This window comes from Gopherus flavomarginatus, chromosome 22 (assembly GCF_025201925.1).
Source record: "Gopherus flavomarginatus isolate rGopFla2 chromosome 22, rGopFla2.mat.asm, whole genome shotgun sequence".
In the NCBI taxonomy this organism is placed as follows: domain Eukaryota; kingdom Metazoa; phylum Chordata; order Testudines; family Testudinidae; genus Gopherus; species Gopherus flavomarginatus.
In genome coordinates, this window is record NC_066638.1 from 3,019,925 (window position 1) to 3,038,353 (window position 18,429).

General features: G+C 39.2%; 1 protein-coding gene across 5 annotated transcripts in view; it reads right to left on the minus strand.

The window, feature by feature from the left end:
* The window catches only part of THRAP3 (thyroid hormone receptor associated protein 3), a 63,125-nt gene that overhangs the window by 25,905 nt on the left and 18,791 nt on the right, over nt 1-18,429 (minus strand). For 3 of the 5 annotated variants that reach the window (XM_050932084.1, XM_050932087.1, XM_050932088.1), the window contains one exon: nt 7,239-7,330. The gene's annotated coding sequence lies outside the window, so the exon portion shown is untranslated. Of the gene's footprint in view, nt 1-1,420; nt 1,623-4,151; nt 4,393-4,513; nt 4,542-7,238; nt 7,331-18,429 lie in introns of those variants that run through there. The other 2 variants (XM_050932085.1, XM_050932086.1) reach the window with 2 other exon arrangements.

Sequence of the window (18,429 nt, forward strand, 5' to 3'; positions counted from 1 at the left end):
AGAAAGAAAAAAAGGAGCTACAGAGGTAAAAGCCTATTCTTTACCTGCTATTTAAATAAGCTAAATAATTCTATCTGCTGCTTGTGTCCATTTTTAGTGAAGTCCAGTGGATTGACTTGAAATGTTTTCATTTCCAGTTGCCCTCTTTGAGTCCAAAGTGTGTGGGATACTCCATCAACCACTGTCATCAACACCTTTTCAGGAACAGCATGATAGCACTCCTGGTGTAGAGAGCGATAGGCTGGCAGAAGAATTTTTCCTCCAACCTAGCCACTGCCTCTTGGGGAAGTGGAGTACCTATGTTGACAGAAAAAGCCCTCCCATTGGCGTAGGTAGTACCAATACTGAAGCAGCTGCAGCTACACCACAGTAGCATTTCAAGCACAGACCAGCCCTGAGTTCTCCAAAAAGGTTACCCTACTTATGAGAGTCTGAACCTTGACTATACCTTGATCAAGAAATTTGGATCTTGACAAAAAAATAACTGACTACCCCAATCTACAACATGCTAGACTCACACACTAGGGAGCCACCTTAATGAAGTCCTGATAACAAAGACTACTTTTTACCCAGCACAAAACTTTTAGAGGGTCTGAAAACACTATCACCTCCTCAGACTACTACTGACCACTTGGAGAAAACACTACCCTCCCTCATCCCAGGATTAGGAACACGACCATGCTTAGAATAGGAAGATGCTACACTTTCAACTGTTCAGAGGTTTTAAATTTATGCTTCTCTTTCATGCAGAAGATCATAAAGTGGCCTAAGATGATCACAAAACAGGATCTTAAAGCTGAATATTGTTTGTTTCATCAAACTAAATATTAGGGGATTTTTTTGTTGTTGTCACCATGAGTCTACTTTGGTGTACAATGTTTACTAATTAGTCATTCTTTTGTCTAGTTTAAGTGCCAGAAATTCTCCCCTCGTCAAGCTGTTCTGGTTGCTTCTTTGACCGTCAATGTAACTGCATGCAATAAAAATAGAAAACTCATTCCTAGCAAGTGAGCTGGCTCCCAGATATAGCTCTTTTTAAACAGCCTCTGGACTCAAAGGGTTAAAACAGAAGAGCAAGGCAGACAGACTCCTCTCACTCACTATGGTAACATTGCATTTGTAACCTTGGAACAGCTCAACCTAGAGTTCTGTCCTAAAGGAGTTAAATGATTTGTTTACCAAGATTGCCTCTGAACTTTATAGTACAAAAATCCTAAGAATATAAATAGTTCCCTCTCTCCATTTCTTGTAGAAACTTGAAATAAATTCTCAGATGCTTGACGGAGGCAACGTTTCGAAGGAATTTATTTACCGTGACACAAGACTCCTGAAGATTACTCTGGTTCTAATGGAAAGGTTACCTGACCTGTAAATGGAAGAGAGGGATTAACTAGGAAAGAGGCCCGGGCTGCACACTTACCTTGTTGTTTGGACTTCTTGATTGGATGGGGGGGAATCCACGTAAAGGAAACATATGCACAATGCCTGACACGGCTGATAGAAGAAAGCAGCTCTGGAAGTGGGCAGAAAATGAAAACGTGCGTGGCCCTGCGAGTGGGGAGTGCAGCAGAAGCCTGTTGCACGTTGCACAGAGAGCTATGGAGGCTCCTCTTTAGGAAAGAAACTGCAAGAGGTCACATTTCCTTCCTGCTTTCAGTCCTGACGACACTTCAACCTCCACCCCCTTTCACATTTAAAGGGCAAGGACTGTTTTCCTCCATTGCAAAGTAGGTCTCATCTGACAGCAGAAAAAAAGCTTTAGTGATCCTGCCTGATCTGTTGCAGAGAGCAAGGCCGGAGCACGACTTGTGTGTGCACTTGGAACTGTTTTCATACAGAAGGAGCCAGTTTGGCAGCCAATTTTCAACCAAAGCTGCTGATTTTGTCTGGAAACCAGGCGGCAACCTTATGTTAAAGCTGTTAAGTGTTGAAAGAATCTTCCCAAATGCTGGTTTAAGTGCAGTGGGTCTCAAACTTTTTTTTAATGGTGACCCCTTTCACATCGCAAGCCTCTAAGTGCTACCCTTCTAATAAATTAAACACTAATATTTTTAACACCATTATAAATGCTGGAGGCAAGCGGGGTTTGGGGTGGAGGTTGATAGCTCTCGACCCCTCATGTAATGATCTCGCGACCCCCTGAAGGATCTCGACCCCCAGTTTGAGAACCCCTGGTTTAGTGAGTCTGATATCTAGGAACAGGATACACTCAAACTATCTTTCAGAGTCAAACTTTAAGGCAGTTCTACTGATGGATTGTAACTATTTCAACAGGAGAGAACAAATAGGAGCAGAGGCTTTACATCAACATGCTGGGCAGCCTCAACAATCCACAGCCCAGTTAAAATATTAATGAGTTAAAATATGGCCACACTGTGGAAATCTTAAAACAAATCTTTATTAAAATACAATTATATATCATGAACTTTTTGACATTTCATTTCTGATTACATAATCATTTCTGATGATCATTACTGATTATTGTAGGAAGATGTTTGGTACAGGGACCGTGGCTTACTGGTTTCTAAAGTACCATACACACTTAAGGTGCTGTATGAACAGCAACCACCATTAAATCAACTTGGAATATAAACTGCTGCGTCTTTTTAGAGTTAGTTTAGTAAATTCATTCATATTTCAGTGGTTTAAAACGTAACAGTTTCTTCCACAGTGAAGATACAAAACAATGAATCTGACACTGCTAAAAGAATCAGAATAATTAGTTAACAGGAACTAGCCAGCTTATTGGTCTAGTTGGGTCATAAGTACTTCACATTCTCAAAGTACTTAAGTATTAGTAGCATCATGTTCTGTTATACTATGTGGTATTTGATCCTGTTGATCACAGAACGCCACTGTTCCACCGTAGAGATGTAGCAGGAGTTAACGGAAATATGCTCAGATGAACATAAATATGTGGACATCAGCTTGCTCTACCTCAAAAGCAGTTAGCACCATCTACAATGCACTGTGATAGCTGCACAAGATCAGCAACTAGGTGAAGAGCAGCTGGCTGAAGCTAAATCTGGGCAAAATGGATCAGATACTGGTGGAGAAAAGCAGCACTCCAAAGAACTAGTTGCTATCACCAACATATCGCTCTCCTTGATTGCATCTAGCCTCCGATCAAGATGGTCCACAGCCACTGGATCCTCAATGCTTCAAAAGATGAACATTTCTTAAACTACATCATGTACTTGTTGACAAATCTGACCATCTTGTAGTTTGCATATTTCTATAGCATCTACAGTTGTTAGATCTCAATAAAATGTGTTCACTCCAAGTTAACTATACTTCTCAAATGTAAAAACATGTGTCTGAAAAGAGTTAGGAATTTTTAGTAATTTTGGCTAAACATTCTGTAGCAAGGTTAAGGGTGTTAAGCATCTGAAACCAGAGTTCTTTTAGCCACAAGCCAAGAACCCTTATAAATCAAGCAGATGCAATGCAGATGCAGAAACTAAGATTAGACAGGCCACTAGAAGCCTTTGATTGCTGTGTCACCTGAATAAGGAATGAAGTCAGTTTTTTCTTCTGATGGTTACTGAGTCATGGTTTTAAAGGTGAAACACTGATGCTGTATTTTTTTTAATACAAACATTCTGATAAAGATGGCTGAGAAATTCCATACTAGAAGGCCAGGGCTCAAACAAAAATGCAGCATGGTCAAGTTCTGGCAGTGCCTCCCTGCACAAAGTGTTCTCTCTTTCAGCTAATGGCACAGGGAAAATGAGAAGTTCCTAAATGAGAGATGATGCATTTCCAGTCGCATAATTTTAAAATCAAGTAATCTTGCTAAAAACTAGATAGCATTGCTAAATTAACAAAACTGCTGTGATTTCCTGATTTTAAGGTACATTTCACAGAAAAGGTGCCCCCTTCTAAATTACCACAGATTACAAATAAAGAAATCCCGCAGAAACAAGCCATTTAACTATCTTTTTTAGAACTTCATTCTATTCTATGTAGGAATTGCACTGCTTTGTCTTTTTTTGTAGCCTAAACAGAAGTTCCTTGAATTCGGTCAAAATATTATTTGCTTGACTTGTTGAAAAGAATTCTCTCTCTCCCCCCTATCAGGCAAACAATTTGAACTAGATACTTTTCCTGCATAAATGGAAAATAAAATAAGGACATATTTATGGACTTACCCGGGGGCCAAGTGAGAGTGGAGTTGCAGTATCTCCAACAGTCATTCCTTTTGGGTTCCGTGTAAATGCTTGCAAGCAGCAGCACTTAGAAGGAAATATTTCAGATATGTCTTTGCAGCACTGAGTTCAGGATAATCAATCCAGCCTTATTTAGTCACTGGCTTTCTAGGGACTAACATGAAGCTTACTTGTTGAGTTCAATTACTGCATCTGATTCATCTATTTCCATATTAAGACACTTCTGCAAATAATTGAAAGCAAAATGTGTACAGCTACCATATCAAAGCATTAGTGTGTGTATACACACAAAATGTGGGTAAAATGCATTTAAATTAACTTGTATTTAGGCAAGGTTATTTTACCTTTTTGTTCTGTGTAGTCCTTGCTATTCTGCAGAAGATATGAAAAAACCATCAGCTAAAGCCTGCTTTTCACTGAGTGCTGTGAGTACCGCTAAACTAAAGCAACGCAATATCATCTTTTTTGAAAATCCTGAGCGGCATTCAGGAATTCTCTGTACTATGAAATTCCTATGGCAATAATCTGCTGTTGGAACAAACTTTCTTTTCAAACTCTCTCCTGCTAAGGGTTTATATGGAAATGTAAGTTAGAGTTTTCCAGAACTATGGAAATTTCACTTGGTGCTCAGAACTGGAGCTGACTCTCAGAATTTGGCTTCTCAGATAAGTAGTAAAACACCATCGCACTTGCTTTTGTCTCCATTCTAGCAGCAAAGTTCTACGTATCAAGCTTAACTTCATTTCACACATTAACCAAAAGAGCACACTGGGGGCTCTTGCTTCCACAAGAAATATATTTGGAGAGCAGGCAAACATAAGCTGGTCACAGTGCTGTGCGCAGGTCTAGTAGTATTTTTACTGACATTGCAAAGGATCCCGAAGCACTAAAAAGTATATACATTTGGCACAGCGCCACTAAACTGCTGCTAGCTCAGAGATGGAAGGAAGACAAGCGGAGCTCTGAAGGGTACACAAGAGTGGAACAGGGACAAATTTTGGCCAAGAACTATGAAACGAAGCCTAGTTCTCACAAAAATGCCACAGGGACTTGAACATCCATGAAGAAGAGGCAGCAAAACTTGTTTTTTAAGGGCCTTGCCCCAGCGTTGCCCTCCACCACTGAGTTAAGTGAATGAAACTCAGTTAATCTATCATGGAAGGATGAAGGCCAGAGTCAATCCTACTGTGATTTGAACATGAGGTCTCAAGGTTACTGCAGAGGAAAAGCTGTGGGCAGCTTTCTGCAAAGCACAGGTAGCTATTTTCTGTACTTTATTAAAAACTAGAACAAAAATTAGGGTAGCCATCTGCTAAAAAATAGCTAATCTGGGAAAGGTTAAACATACTATTTTAATAATAATGATGAAAGTAATACTAAGTATTTCTATATATTTCAAGTGCTTTACAATGGAGGACAAGGGTTAATATTCCCATTTTACAGATTAAAGATGGAGGCAGAAGGAAGTCATGGAAATTGCCTAAGGCTATAACAGACAGTGAATGTCAGATCCAAAAACAGAACACAGGGGGTCCTGACTCCCAGTGTGTACTTGCCTCAGTCCCTCCACCTATGTAAGAAACAGAGAGAACAATGCCCTCCCTTAACAAAATTTTTATCATGACTAGTCAAAAAATTATCCTTTGATATACAAGCTGCACTTATTGAAAACCACCTCCTTTTACTGTGTGCAGGTAACAGAATTAACCTTTCTGAGCAAAGACGATATTGGAACAAGTCAAACTGGATGTGTGGCAAAACATTACTTAAACGCACAATATTAGCTATTGTGTCTGAAATGCCTTATGCCCATTAATTGGGAACATTTTCCTTAGGTTTGGAGGCTCTGTTTCACATTTTGTAATGTAATCAGGGATTTTATTTCCTTTGGTATCTCAGCTCACAAATAAGACTCTTTGTCTGCAGGACACCATGGCATTCAAACTAAAAAAATGGAAGGAGGAGCTTCAGCTGAGCTACTAATCAGGACTTGTTGGCATAGAAGGCAGAGAACTGGTGTTGCAATATGTACACACTGTAAGGGAGGTTAATATTTTACAAGTGTTGAACTTTGGGACTGAACTCAAACAGCTGAAGATTTTTTTCAGTGCAAAAAGCAAATCCTTCTTTACACTGAATCCTTTAAAAGATTTGTGGTTCAGACACCCCCACTCATTATTCCTATTCTCTCCCTCCCTAACTTTTGAGTTTGTGGTTGAACTATCTTGATCCCCTTCCTTGCTAAGAGGTATCCATTTTAATGGCACAAGCATGTTGCTCTTTCACAAAATTCATAGCTCATGACAGAGCAGGTTAGTACAATTAAACAAACAGCAACTAGTTTTGCTCCATGATTCTCAATCTAAAAGAAAAGCAAAGTTGTTGCAACTCCTATTAGTTGCCAGTGTTATAGACTAATTATTCCAAATACCCTTTTCACCTAATTTAAAGGTTTTTGTATTCTGTTTTTCAAAGAGCAACCACTTCAAGTAAATTTTAAGATATGAAGCATTAACTGCTAAGGTTCTATAAGGGGGGAAAAAAAGATTACATGCTACTCTGACCCAAGTTTATGACACAATGCTCAAATAAGGTCCACGGAAGGGAAAACATGGACTCTGACTCAGCAAATATTGATGGGTTTTAAGTACTCAAACAAGCATTAAAAACATTTAATGAAAAAAAGATTTTAGGTATCTGTTCTTTCTGGGACATTTAAGGTCATTCTGCAGAATGGGTTCAGACCTTGTAAAGCAGAAGCAAATAAGACTGGAAGTACAAAATCAGCAGAGTACACTCCCAATCCAGGAACTAGAGGAGTTGTAGAATTTCCTTTTTATACTGATTAAGAGAATACAGGTTTAAAGGTATTACATATTGCCTTGCTTGCACAGCAACAATGCTGGTGAGCAAAACAAATTCCATTTACGGAGTCAGCGCTTAAACTGTGAGGCAGCAATGCGAAAACTATAAAGCCTTGAGCTATAGGGTATAGTCCAAGGCTCAAAGAGAGGCACTCCCCCGCTCTCCCCTTAGAGATGTTAGGTCTTAATTTTGTAATAAACTTACCTGGCTGCTGGAACACGCACTCACACCTTCCACCCCTCAACAGTAACCTGTCCCTGTTTCAGCTTCTCCAATTATGAAATCAGGAAACAATTCTGCACAAAAAAAACACTGTGTTGAAGCAGCTGTATATTTAAGCTATACACCATTGGTTTTGTTTTAAGGCAAGAGGTTTTATACACAAAACTGTTGGCTTTAATCATTATCAGCTTAAACCTGGGAATTGGTCACCTTCTGAGAAAGGAATTTGGAAAGTCAATCCATTTACCTTTCCCCAGTCACTATTTTTTCTCCCTTCTGATCCAAAACTCCAAGCTAACAACTGTCGTTGATCAAGTAATCACTTCTACCACACTTCCCCCACAAGACAGTGCAAGCAAGGACAGCTGAATTCTGGCACCTACTATAGATACACCCTCCCTTTCTAGACCAATGTTCATATTTTGTCTTCAAACAGAATTGTAACTTGGTCTGCATTAACAGAGTGTTCATAAACTGTGCTACAATCTTGCTTGGGCTGAGGAAGAAGTCTGCTGCGTGGTTCTGCCCAGCACAGTGAAGTATGGGATTTCTAAAATCCCTGTTCGCACTGAAACACCAAACTGAGCTGGTTACAACAGTGTGAGAAAAGGCTTGTAACTAGCATGGTTTGTGCCTCAGGAGGAACTGTGGCACTCCCAGCTGCTACCCTATAGCCCAAGGAGTGGCCATCAAACATCACTACAAACAGATCACTGCTTCAGCCATAAAAAGTGGTGGCAATTATATCCAGGGCACCACTTTCAGACTCTTGCTATTTTCACCACAAAATAAAATTAATACTGGGTTTAATTTAAAGCAGGTGGACACAGTATTATGTACAAATTAATAGAGATTTCAAATGCACTGTTTATAAAGAGCCTTAAAGATAAAGCACACTATATGCACTAAGCAATAACAAATGGGGAAAAGAGCCAGCCTGACTCTGCATTTCTCAAATCTTTCCAGGTGTGCTGTAAAGGGGACATGTATCTCCTGAGAAGGGAAGGGAAAAAACAGGATGCACCACACTTGATCACTACCACAGCCATACTAATCCAGGGAATGGCACAAACGATTATTGTACCTGTAACTTCAGAATGCCTTGGGGATTTATTCTCTTTACATTTAAGTCTTATGTCCAATATAAAGACAAAATTACAAGATATAAAGGAACAACATTAAGGGTATAAAGGGAGAAAAAAATTCAGAGGCACAAGCATTATTTTGGGACAAAATTTTAGATTAGTTATTTCACAATGAAATATGGACTTTTGACTAGAAGACGAAACATTTTTGGCAGTGACATCTCTGACACAGATACATCCATTCCTTTCCCACTGAATTAAGGCCCCATTCTGCCCTCAGTTGAATGGGTGTAACTAGAGTTAGAACCGAGTTCTAAGTCTAAATTGAAAATCTGCTAAAACTTTCTTTACCAAAGGCTTTTGCTGGCATCAGTGCAACAAGACAGATTAAGTTGTGATGGCCCGTGTTGAACATTTTGTCTGGGGACCAAGTCTGTTAAGGAGTTACATAGCAATGGAGATTTTTCAATAACAAGCTATGCATTTTAATGAATTTATTTAGAGTAAAGACTAATAGGTTCAAAGCAGCAAGAAAAACTCAACAAGACCGTCATCTGTCCAGGAAATATTACTAACTAATACTGCATTTTATAGTAACTTCCACACAAGACACTTATACTGTTTTACAATCTACTAATAAATTAAACCTCAACTCCACTGTAAGGATGCTATTCCAATTCTAACTACGGATAAACTGAAGCACAGAGGTGAAATGGCTTGCCCAAAGGACCATAGCAAATCAGTGGTTGAGCTGAGTATGAAACCTAAATCTCTTGATATCCAGTTCTGTGCATTACCCTCCAGATAAGGCTTTCTTCCTGCTCCAGTCTATGTTTAGCTATATGCACATTAAAGCAACTTCTGGTGTGTATAACTTCCACTACAAGAGGAAATGCAGATCTGAACTATTCATTTACAGCCTGATCTGAAATGGATGTCCACGGGTACCACCTGTTCAGAAAAACCAACTCAGCTGATAGCTAGTGGTGAAGTCATATTTTTGCTAACTACTTAAAAACAGACCAGCAGAGAATCACAGATTTTTGAGAGAAAAATACAAAAGCAACTGCAGACTGTGAATGTCACCAAAGTCCCTGGCTGGCTGAAGGAGGGCTCCTCGGTATCATTTGCCAGCTGCACAAACCAAACATGTGCTGTGTGACTGTATAACTAAAAATAACACTGTTTAGCAGCTCATCTTATTTAAGTTCACAAGTAGCGGGTGGTTTCAGGTTTAGCACCACTGCTGTCATTTAGTCATCAAATGTGGATGAACTTTCCAGTACTGTTAATCAGCATAGCAAGTGGCCCAGTTTAGGCTCAAAAGCAGTTAAGGCTACTAAAGTTAAAGGAAGCTATTTCCTGTTTCCCAATTCTTTTGTTTATTCATCCTTAAGTTCTGTTCTTGGATGTGGCTAGGAAGTACCTGGAGACAGCTGAACATAGACAAAGTTCACATCTTTATTCTTACAATTTCTGTGAGGGCTGGGGAGGGATTCCATACAGTTGCTATGTTTGACCTTTCATTGGCAATGACAGTTGTCAATGTCAGACCTCTAGATTAATCTATTTACTGAAATGCTGGCACATCGTTGCTACAGCGCAAAGTTAGGATAGACTTTTCTATCAGACTTTCCCAAGTTCTGAGGTGCCCCTGGAAGAGTACAGACAATATATAAATTAGGATGGGTAGGCTTTTAACACCATATTACAGTGTGGGAGCGCAACTGGTTTCATTTTCCATGCCTGCATGACATAACTTCTTAATCTGAACCTGTATTTTGTACTTGCTACTTAACCCTGCGCATATAGCCAGGATTGCTATTCTATATTGTTCTCTAAATTATTGTGTGTTTTACAGCAACCTGTACCTCCAATCAGGCATACCATGGGAGTCTGATATTTCCCCTTCTGGATCATTACCAGTGTTATCACCAAGGAAACCATGGGACTGATTGCCAAAGGCACTGCCTGAAGCTGTATTACATTTCTACATTTCCATGACTACGGATTGACAAGTTAACTCTCCAGACAAAAAAAACCCCCACTACTTTCCCCATGAGCATTTGTTTCACAGTATATGACAGTTCAAAACACATTTCACTGTTAACCTATGCTGGTTTTCCTTTTATTCTTGTTAGCGATCAGAGGACCAGGAGCATGTAATTCTCTTGACGTTAAAGGGAAACCACAAGCCAAGAGACATAGTTCCTTACTTTACACATTCATGTCAGCGTAACGTTCCTGTAGAAGACCCATCTATTTAAATATGAATATATTAAGGCTTAATGGCTGAATCACGTTTTCAGGTTTCATTACATAATTCCGTATAAAGGATTGCAATTTTCAGAAAAATGAGACAAACAGTAAATGTAAATGGCTCTTCAAAGATGACCACTTGCACAAGTAAATCAGATCAAAGATTCCGACAAACAGACTCATTTCAACAAGGACCAATAGTGGAAGTGTCTCATTTTTTCTGAGTATGCAACTGAAATCAAATTCACAACCTCCTTTACCCCCTTTTTTTTTTTGTTTGTTTTAAGTCAACTATTCACCACTAGTTCCACTTTCTTTACTGAATGCACAATCTCAAAGATTTCCTTTGGGTCTAGGCTATTATCAATGTTTTCTCAATCCTCTGAGAAACTCATAATCATGAGATTTATAAACACACAATTAATTCCATTATTTTTATTGTGATTTGTTTTGACTCGATGGAAGACAGGGAAATTTGTCTTATGCTCTATGAAAAATAAGCGCTCTGAGAATTTGCTGCCTTTCATAACCTTAATAGAGGAAAAATTCACCCATGTTAGATCCGTTTTCTCCTTTTACTATAAAAACCCTTTTCTATTTTTATAGCTTATTCCCCAGCACACTGATCTCAAGTATTTTTTTGTACTGATCTTTTATGTATTCCAAACATTTTTCTTTCAACTAAAAAGCTCCAATTAATTTAATTCTTATTATTTAATATTGCTTTTTATCTTCAGAGTAGTTTATCATAAGCATTAATCCAACACATCCAGGAAGTAAGCAAGCTTTATTATTCCCTGTTTTACAGATAGGGAAAGTGAGGCAGAGAGGTAATGCACTCAAGACTAAGGTACTGAAGCTGGATTACAGATCAGAGGTTTTCCCTTTCAGCCCATTTTTAAGAACGCTTTCTTGTGCCAAGACATGGGTCAAAACAAGAACATTTCTAAAGTTTACATGCAGTGCGTTTTTCTAGAACCGTTTCCTCTTTTTTTCCTTGTGGCCTCTGTTACATTATTTCTCGGGATTCCCTCTCCTCTCAATTCCTTTTTTGGAATATCTTTCAAGGAATCTATAATTATCACTTTAACACGTGAAAGGATTAAAACAGAAAAGAATCCCTACATATCCAGGCAAATTCTGTAGATACTATCGTAGATGAAAACTCTTATCTTGCTAGATGACACTCCAGAATCCTATAGAGAACTTCCATACCACAGATCACCACACGTTTCCAAGCCTGGCAAGCAAAAGCACAGCATACTGGTCTCTACCAAAAGAAACACTTCATTTGTCTTCGTATTTGTCTGGAAAGCATCTACCATAAAGCTAGGAACATTCAGTAATCAATGGAATTAAAAACCAAAAATTCCTTATATGTACACTTGAATGTTTAAATGGCCACAAAATGACACAGAACCGACTGGGCTCAGTATTCTGAGACCAGGAAAACGAATAACGCTTTGGAAAGTGTCTGTAGGAAGATGCATTTAGTTGGAGAAAGAAAAATTAATTTTTACCTGCTCCCAATCTGGCCAGTTCTGTTTTATTACCAAATTAGCCAATAACAAAAAAAAAGTAGTTTGCTTATACTATAGAAAGCACCCAAAATGAAGGACATGCTGCCTACAGAAAGGCAATTCCTCACCCAAACAGCTCACAATCTAATATAATTTAATAAATTCAATGCCAGAAAATAAGTCAGTTTTAGCTACAACCATTAAAATTTTCTTTATTTGCTTAAACTAGCCTTCATTTCATTTTCAGTAAAGATAAAATGCATTCTCCTTTAACATATTTGTACGAATCTGAACTCCAATAGCATGCTAACCAGAAAACCAAAGAAACAGTTGTTTTTAAGTTCAATATGTACTTTGAATAATTAAACAGTGGCAGCCACTTGCCTAAACAGGGAATTAACAAAACTTGAGTAAAGGAAGATAATTTGAAACCTCATTTTCTTTGAAAACAGCAACTTTCCAATGTCTAAATTACAGACTTGAATGACTTATATTGCTTCAACTCATCTAGCCCTTGCCCACAGCCACAGAGCTGCATCGTTATCATTTGAAGAAAACTTACTGTTGGTTGCCACAACTCCCCAACCTATATTTTCCAAAAAGGAGTCAGGGTTCTATACTGCTGACGTGAGTGGAAATGCAGCTGTTCAGTTCCTTCTGAAAACATTCAGTTTGCCAACTTGGGCCTTGGCTACACTGGCGCTTTACAGCACTGCAACTTTCTCACTCGGGGTGTGAAAAAACACCCCCGAGCGCAGCAAGTTACAGTGCTGCAAAGCGCCAGTGTAAACAGTGCCCCAGCATGGGAGCGTGGCTCCCAGCGCTGCAAACTAATCCCCACGGGGAGATGGAGTACCTGCAGCGCTGGAGACCTCTCTCCCAGCACTGGCGCCGCGACCACACTCGCACTTCAAAGCGCTGCCGTGGGAGCGCTCCCGCGGCAGCGCTTTGGAGTTTCGAGTGTAGCCAAGCCCTTGGTAACTACCTGCAACAACAGGCTTCGGGATTCAACAACTGACTACTAGCAGAGGGAGAAGTGTGATCTTGATTAAAGACTCCTGATCCCTATTTTTGATGCTGTTATGGACTCTTCATCTGATCTTAGACAAGTCACTTACACTCTGTACTTCAAGTTAGCATCTGTAAAAAGTGATGACAGTTGCGTGCCTTCCAGAGAGGGGGCAGGGATCAGAGATGTACTTTGCATCTGTATAGTACTTCGGGATCCTGGAATGGAAGGTGATGTAGGAGTTCAAAGTATTAGCTCAAATTAGGGGCATAGAATAAGAATCAGGTTATTATAAAACAGAATAGACAGCTACCATCATATTAAGTATGTTTTATAGCATGTTATTTTCAAGTTAATAATAATCCGTGTTTTATGAACAGCAGTGTGACTGGAGTAGATCAAATTGCATGAGAAACAAATACTGAAAAACAAGGCAGACATCTCTCTATCTACACCAGACATGAGCTACTAGAATAATCTAACACAGACAAAACCAAAATAAACCATGTCCCTAGCATGTTCTCTTGTATGCAGGTACTACAAACTTACTGAAAACTGCTCCAAAGCAACATTGTAGCATCATGACTTTCCTGCTGTCTTCACATGTTTAATGTGTACATTTGGCAACTGAATGAGAAGGGGCACTCTTTCCCCTTCCACTCTAGAGCCCAAGTGGGATATTTTTCATACTATGCATTAACTCCCTGAATAAAAGAAACCATAGTCCAATGTTCATTTATCACTTGCACCTGTCATAGCCGCTGTATGGCCATCTGAGAATCAAACACAGTGACAATCAAATGTCTAGGGGCAGGTTTACGTTACAGGGCTAAGTCGACCTCAGTTACACAACTCCAGCTACGGAATAACATAGCTGGAGTTGAAACACCTTAGGCTGATTTATTGCGGAGTCTACACCATGCTGGGTTGACGGGAGAACTCTGTCGACTTATCTTATGCTTCTCATTCCGGTGGAGTACTGGAGTAGATAGGAGAGCGATTGGCGGCCAATTTTGCAGGTCTTCATTAGATCTGCTAAATTAACCCCCAGAGTGGATCGACTGCCACATGTTGAACCCCTGTAAGTGGAGACAAGCCCTAGAGAACAACCCAAAATCTGGACACTCCTGCATGCTCAAACCAATAGGCATTGTTTATGCTAAGAAATATGACACTTGTCCACTCTCCTCCCCTCCCCCCATCAAGACCTGGGAAACTTTTCATATCAATCTTGAGAAAGAAATCCTTAAGGTAACATTTGGATTCAAACCAGGTTTCTCAGAGAAGGATTTATTATCCCGTTGGCCCATTCACAAAGAAAATAAGCATGCCAGCAAGGAGTGACCATTTGCAATTTTCAAAAGGTGCTGCACTGCCATTTATCCTGCTCAGAAAGAAACATCCTTACTCTGAGAGAACTTACTGCAGTACCTGAGCCTGCTGTGGTTACTTTATGTGTTTTATTGTTAAACCAAAACTACATTTGTGCTAATGATTGTGGATGAAAGCTGAACTAAAATCACTGTCTCCATCTCAGTGCAAGGAGCAAGATCTGCCAGTTTGATTAAAGAAAAACATTATTGGAACAGTTTTTGACGAGCCTGAATATCTATAATAATAATAAATGAAGGATGAAAATGATACGGTGTTACTTCAGTATCCTAGACAGTTGTCAAATTTAATGACAAAGCCAATTAAAGCTGCTGTTCTAATGAACAGGCTAGCCTCATTAAAAAAGGATAATATCTGCTATGTGTGACAACTGCATAAAAGCTATTTACCAGCAGCAACACTCGGCAACTCTGATAAGGTAACAGTAAAACCCATCTGAAAAGTAAGAGGCACAGCTAACAACGTCATTGTTACTTCTCTCTGTCAAGTGTACAAAAACATTTAAATTTTACAGAACACTGAAAGCACCTTTTGGTTTTGTTACTTCAGAAAATGAAGTCTCAGTATTTTACTTTTCTAGTAGGTTTTTACTTCTTAAGTCAAGGCTCAACCCTGCAGTGGAAGCCATGCAGGCAGAATCCCTTGAAGTCAGCAGGACGGACCACTCACGCACATCCTGCTGTAGTATTGGGAGCTTGCATAATTAAATATCTTTCATTCACAGAGTCCACAATCTCCACTAAGGCCTGGTCTATACTTAAAAATTAGATCGACCTAGCTATGTTGCACAGGGCTGTGAAAAATTTCACGCTCTGAGTGCTACAGTTAGGTCAACATAACCCCCATTGTAGATGCAGCTAGGTCAATGGAAGAATTCTTTCACTGACGTAGCTACCATCTCTCAACGAGATGAATTAACATCAACAGAGAAATGCCTTCCGTCGACACAGGATGCATTTACACCAGGGATCGGCAACCTTTCAGAAGTGGTGTGCCAAGTCTTCATTCATTCGCTCTAATTTAAGGTTTCGCGTGCCAGTAATACATTTTAAGGATTTTAGAAGGCCTCTTTCTATAAGTCTATAATATATAAATAAACTATTGGTGAATGTAAAGTAAATAAGGTTTTTAAAATGTTTAAGAAGCTTCCTTTAAAATTAAATTAAAATGCAGAGCCCCCCAGACCAGTGGCCAGGAACCGGGCAGTGTAAGTGCCACTGAAAATCTTCTCGCATGCTGCCTTCGGCACGTGCCATAGGTTGCCTACCCCTGCTTTACACTATAGTTGCATAGCTGCAGTCCTGTAGCTGCACCATTGTAGCACTTGCAGTGCAGACATAGCAAAGACGACTGCATGGATCAAGATAAGCCTGAACACTTAACACTCGTTACTAAAAATGTGACATTCAGAAGCGTGTGCACGTCGGGGTGTGGGGTGGGGAATACTGATGATGGGTGATCACTTGTTACCAAGTAGGATCATCTTCCATGGGAGTTATGGGTCCTCAGGTGGCTAATAAGGCCAATCCTTGAATTACAAGTTCTATGACAACGAGGGCAGATGTTTTCAGGCTCAGCAGGAGGCTGTTGACCATGACTGGAAGTCAGTCTCTCCTTCCTCCTACGCCTCGTCCTCTTCAGCCTGTTGGTGAGCAGGTTCAAAATACAGAGGATCATCACTTAGGACTTCACCCATTTTAAGCAATCCTGGGCAAGTGGGAGTGTGGGGTGGGGAACATTAGGCACCTTAGCAACAACAGAATTCAAAAGCCAAACTAGAAAGGCAAAATTTAAAAATGATTTGAGTTTTTCAGTGAATCCAAAGTAAAAGAAAAAGGGTATTGCGAGTAATGCCTTACTGGTGTATGAAAGCTTAACATAGAAAACGATATCGACATACTCAACATTATTTATTACAAGAATTTTCTAAAAACATAACCATGCAAGTCTGTTGAAGTTTCAAACATATCCCACATTAGTCAATTTTTACAATTTTTTATTCTGTTGAGAATTTTATGTTTTTAATCACAAACACAACCTGTCCATTTAGCAATGTTGAAGCAGACTTTGCTTTTTATTTTCACTGGGCGCTTCCACAGAAAGCAGAACACTTCAATTCCCTTTTATAGATTAGAATAAAAGCAAAATGCTGGGTACTTAATGGAGATTAATGAGAGAAATCAGAGTACAGTACACAGAATATCAGTGGTTTAAAATAACTGCACCTGCCATACCATCTTGAAAGGAAACCTTCCTGGTCAACACTGCCACTTTAACTCATGCCAAATTTGCTTTGAAAACAAGGTTCTAATTACTTGACTCCTGCAAGGAGACACTAGTTTTGTCAAATATAGCTCTGCTTACCCTAGTTTCTATTCACTTTCAAAGATTGACTTTTCCCATATGAAACTCTAACCTAACTTTTAAGAGAGGTGTAACGGCATCAAGCTGTCAGAAATTTGGTTCATAGCATGGTAGAAAAGTTATTTATAGATATTTTGTAAGAAAATGTTTTACCCTACTGCAAGCAAGGGGTCAACTTCAAGTATATTTTTTAAGGCTGTTCCACAGTATTATACAGAGTTTTTTAAGCATCAGCACCAAGGATCCTCAAAAAAATTGCATTATGAATTTACATGGTGCTCTGAGGAATTGCTTGGTCAGTATTCTAGGGTCTCTAGAACAGCTGCTCTTCCAGATTATAAAGCAAAACTGTTTTTTGTCTGAATTAACAGTGTGGGATACTCCCTACGATACAGACACAGCAACATTGGGGCCCCATGCAAGTGTATTCTAAAACAATGAAATATGAAATGACAGAATAAATCTATTTTATCGACATTAAATATGTTTATTCTCTTCATGTAACATTGGAACAGAACAATCTATGTATTTGTTAACCAGCCTGAGGAACCATTCCCCCCAGTACATGAAATTACAAGGATAGAAACATTTAGCCAATTGAGTTTGCTGGGTCTGCTGGACACTAATACTTGTTACATTCTATAACAATTGTTTCATGAAGAATGAAAAAAACACTTGACCAAAAACAGTACAATTCAGATATCACAACCACTTTAAAAAATAACTTTTTAATTTAATTCCTGATTCTACTAAAAATTCACTTATTTTGTGATATTTGGTGATAAAGTTTTCTAAAGACAAAGCACTAGTGATATTTCCAGCAATTACACTGCATTTGAAAAATGGAACTATGAAATTAGCACAAACCTCCTAAGGAGTAAATGTCATGCAGTGCAATTTCTTATTTTAGGACATCAATTGTTTGTTTTGCAACAGATGTGTCACTGCTGAGCAATGCAGTTATGCATAATCAGTGGAAAGTACTGATTTGGAAAAGTTACCACAGAAAGCAGCAGCAATCCTTAAAAATGAGTCTTATTTCATTTTACACGTACGGGCACAGTGAGAAAACACATGCTTTCAAGCTTACATGAAATGCAGAACAAACAGCTTCCAGCAACAGCTTGCATGAAGCAGAGGGGTAGCCCCTATTTTGATATTTGAAGAACATCCAAAAGTATAATTATTAATTATAAAATATAAAATATGATAGTGTCTCATTCTCAAGAAGTCAATTAACCAAAGATCACTCATATTCCAACAACAAATACTTACTATGCACTGCAACTCTGTTTATCCAACACCCTCTTTACACAGAGTAGTGTTTGGGAGCATTGTGCTTCTGATGGTGCCAGATGTCCTGACCACTCAATTGTCAAAGATCCCCTGTTGCCTCCCCCCAAGCACAGAGACCTTCACTCTAAATTCCAGTTTAGGTATTCCATCTAACTATTGCTTCACTTGGCTATAACAGCCATCGTATGCTGTCTTACTGAATGTGTAACGCTGATGGCTACTAGCTAATGCATTCTATCCCAAAGGCA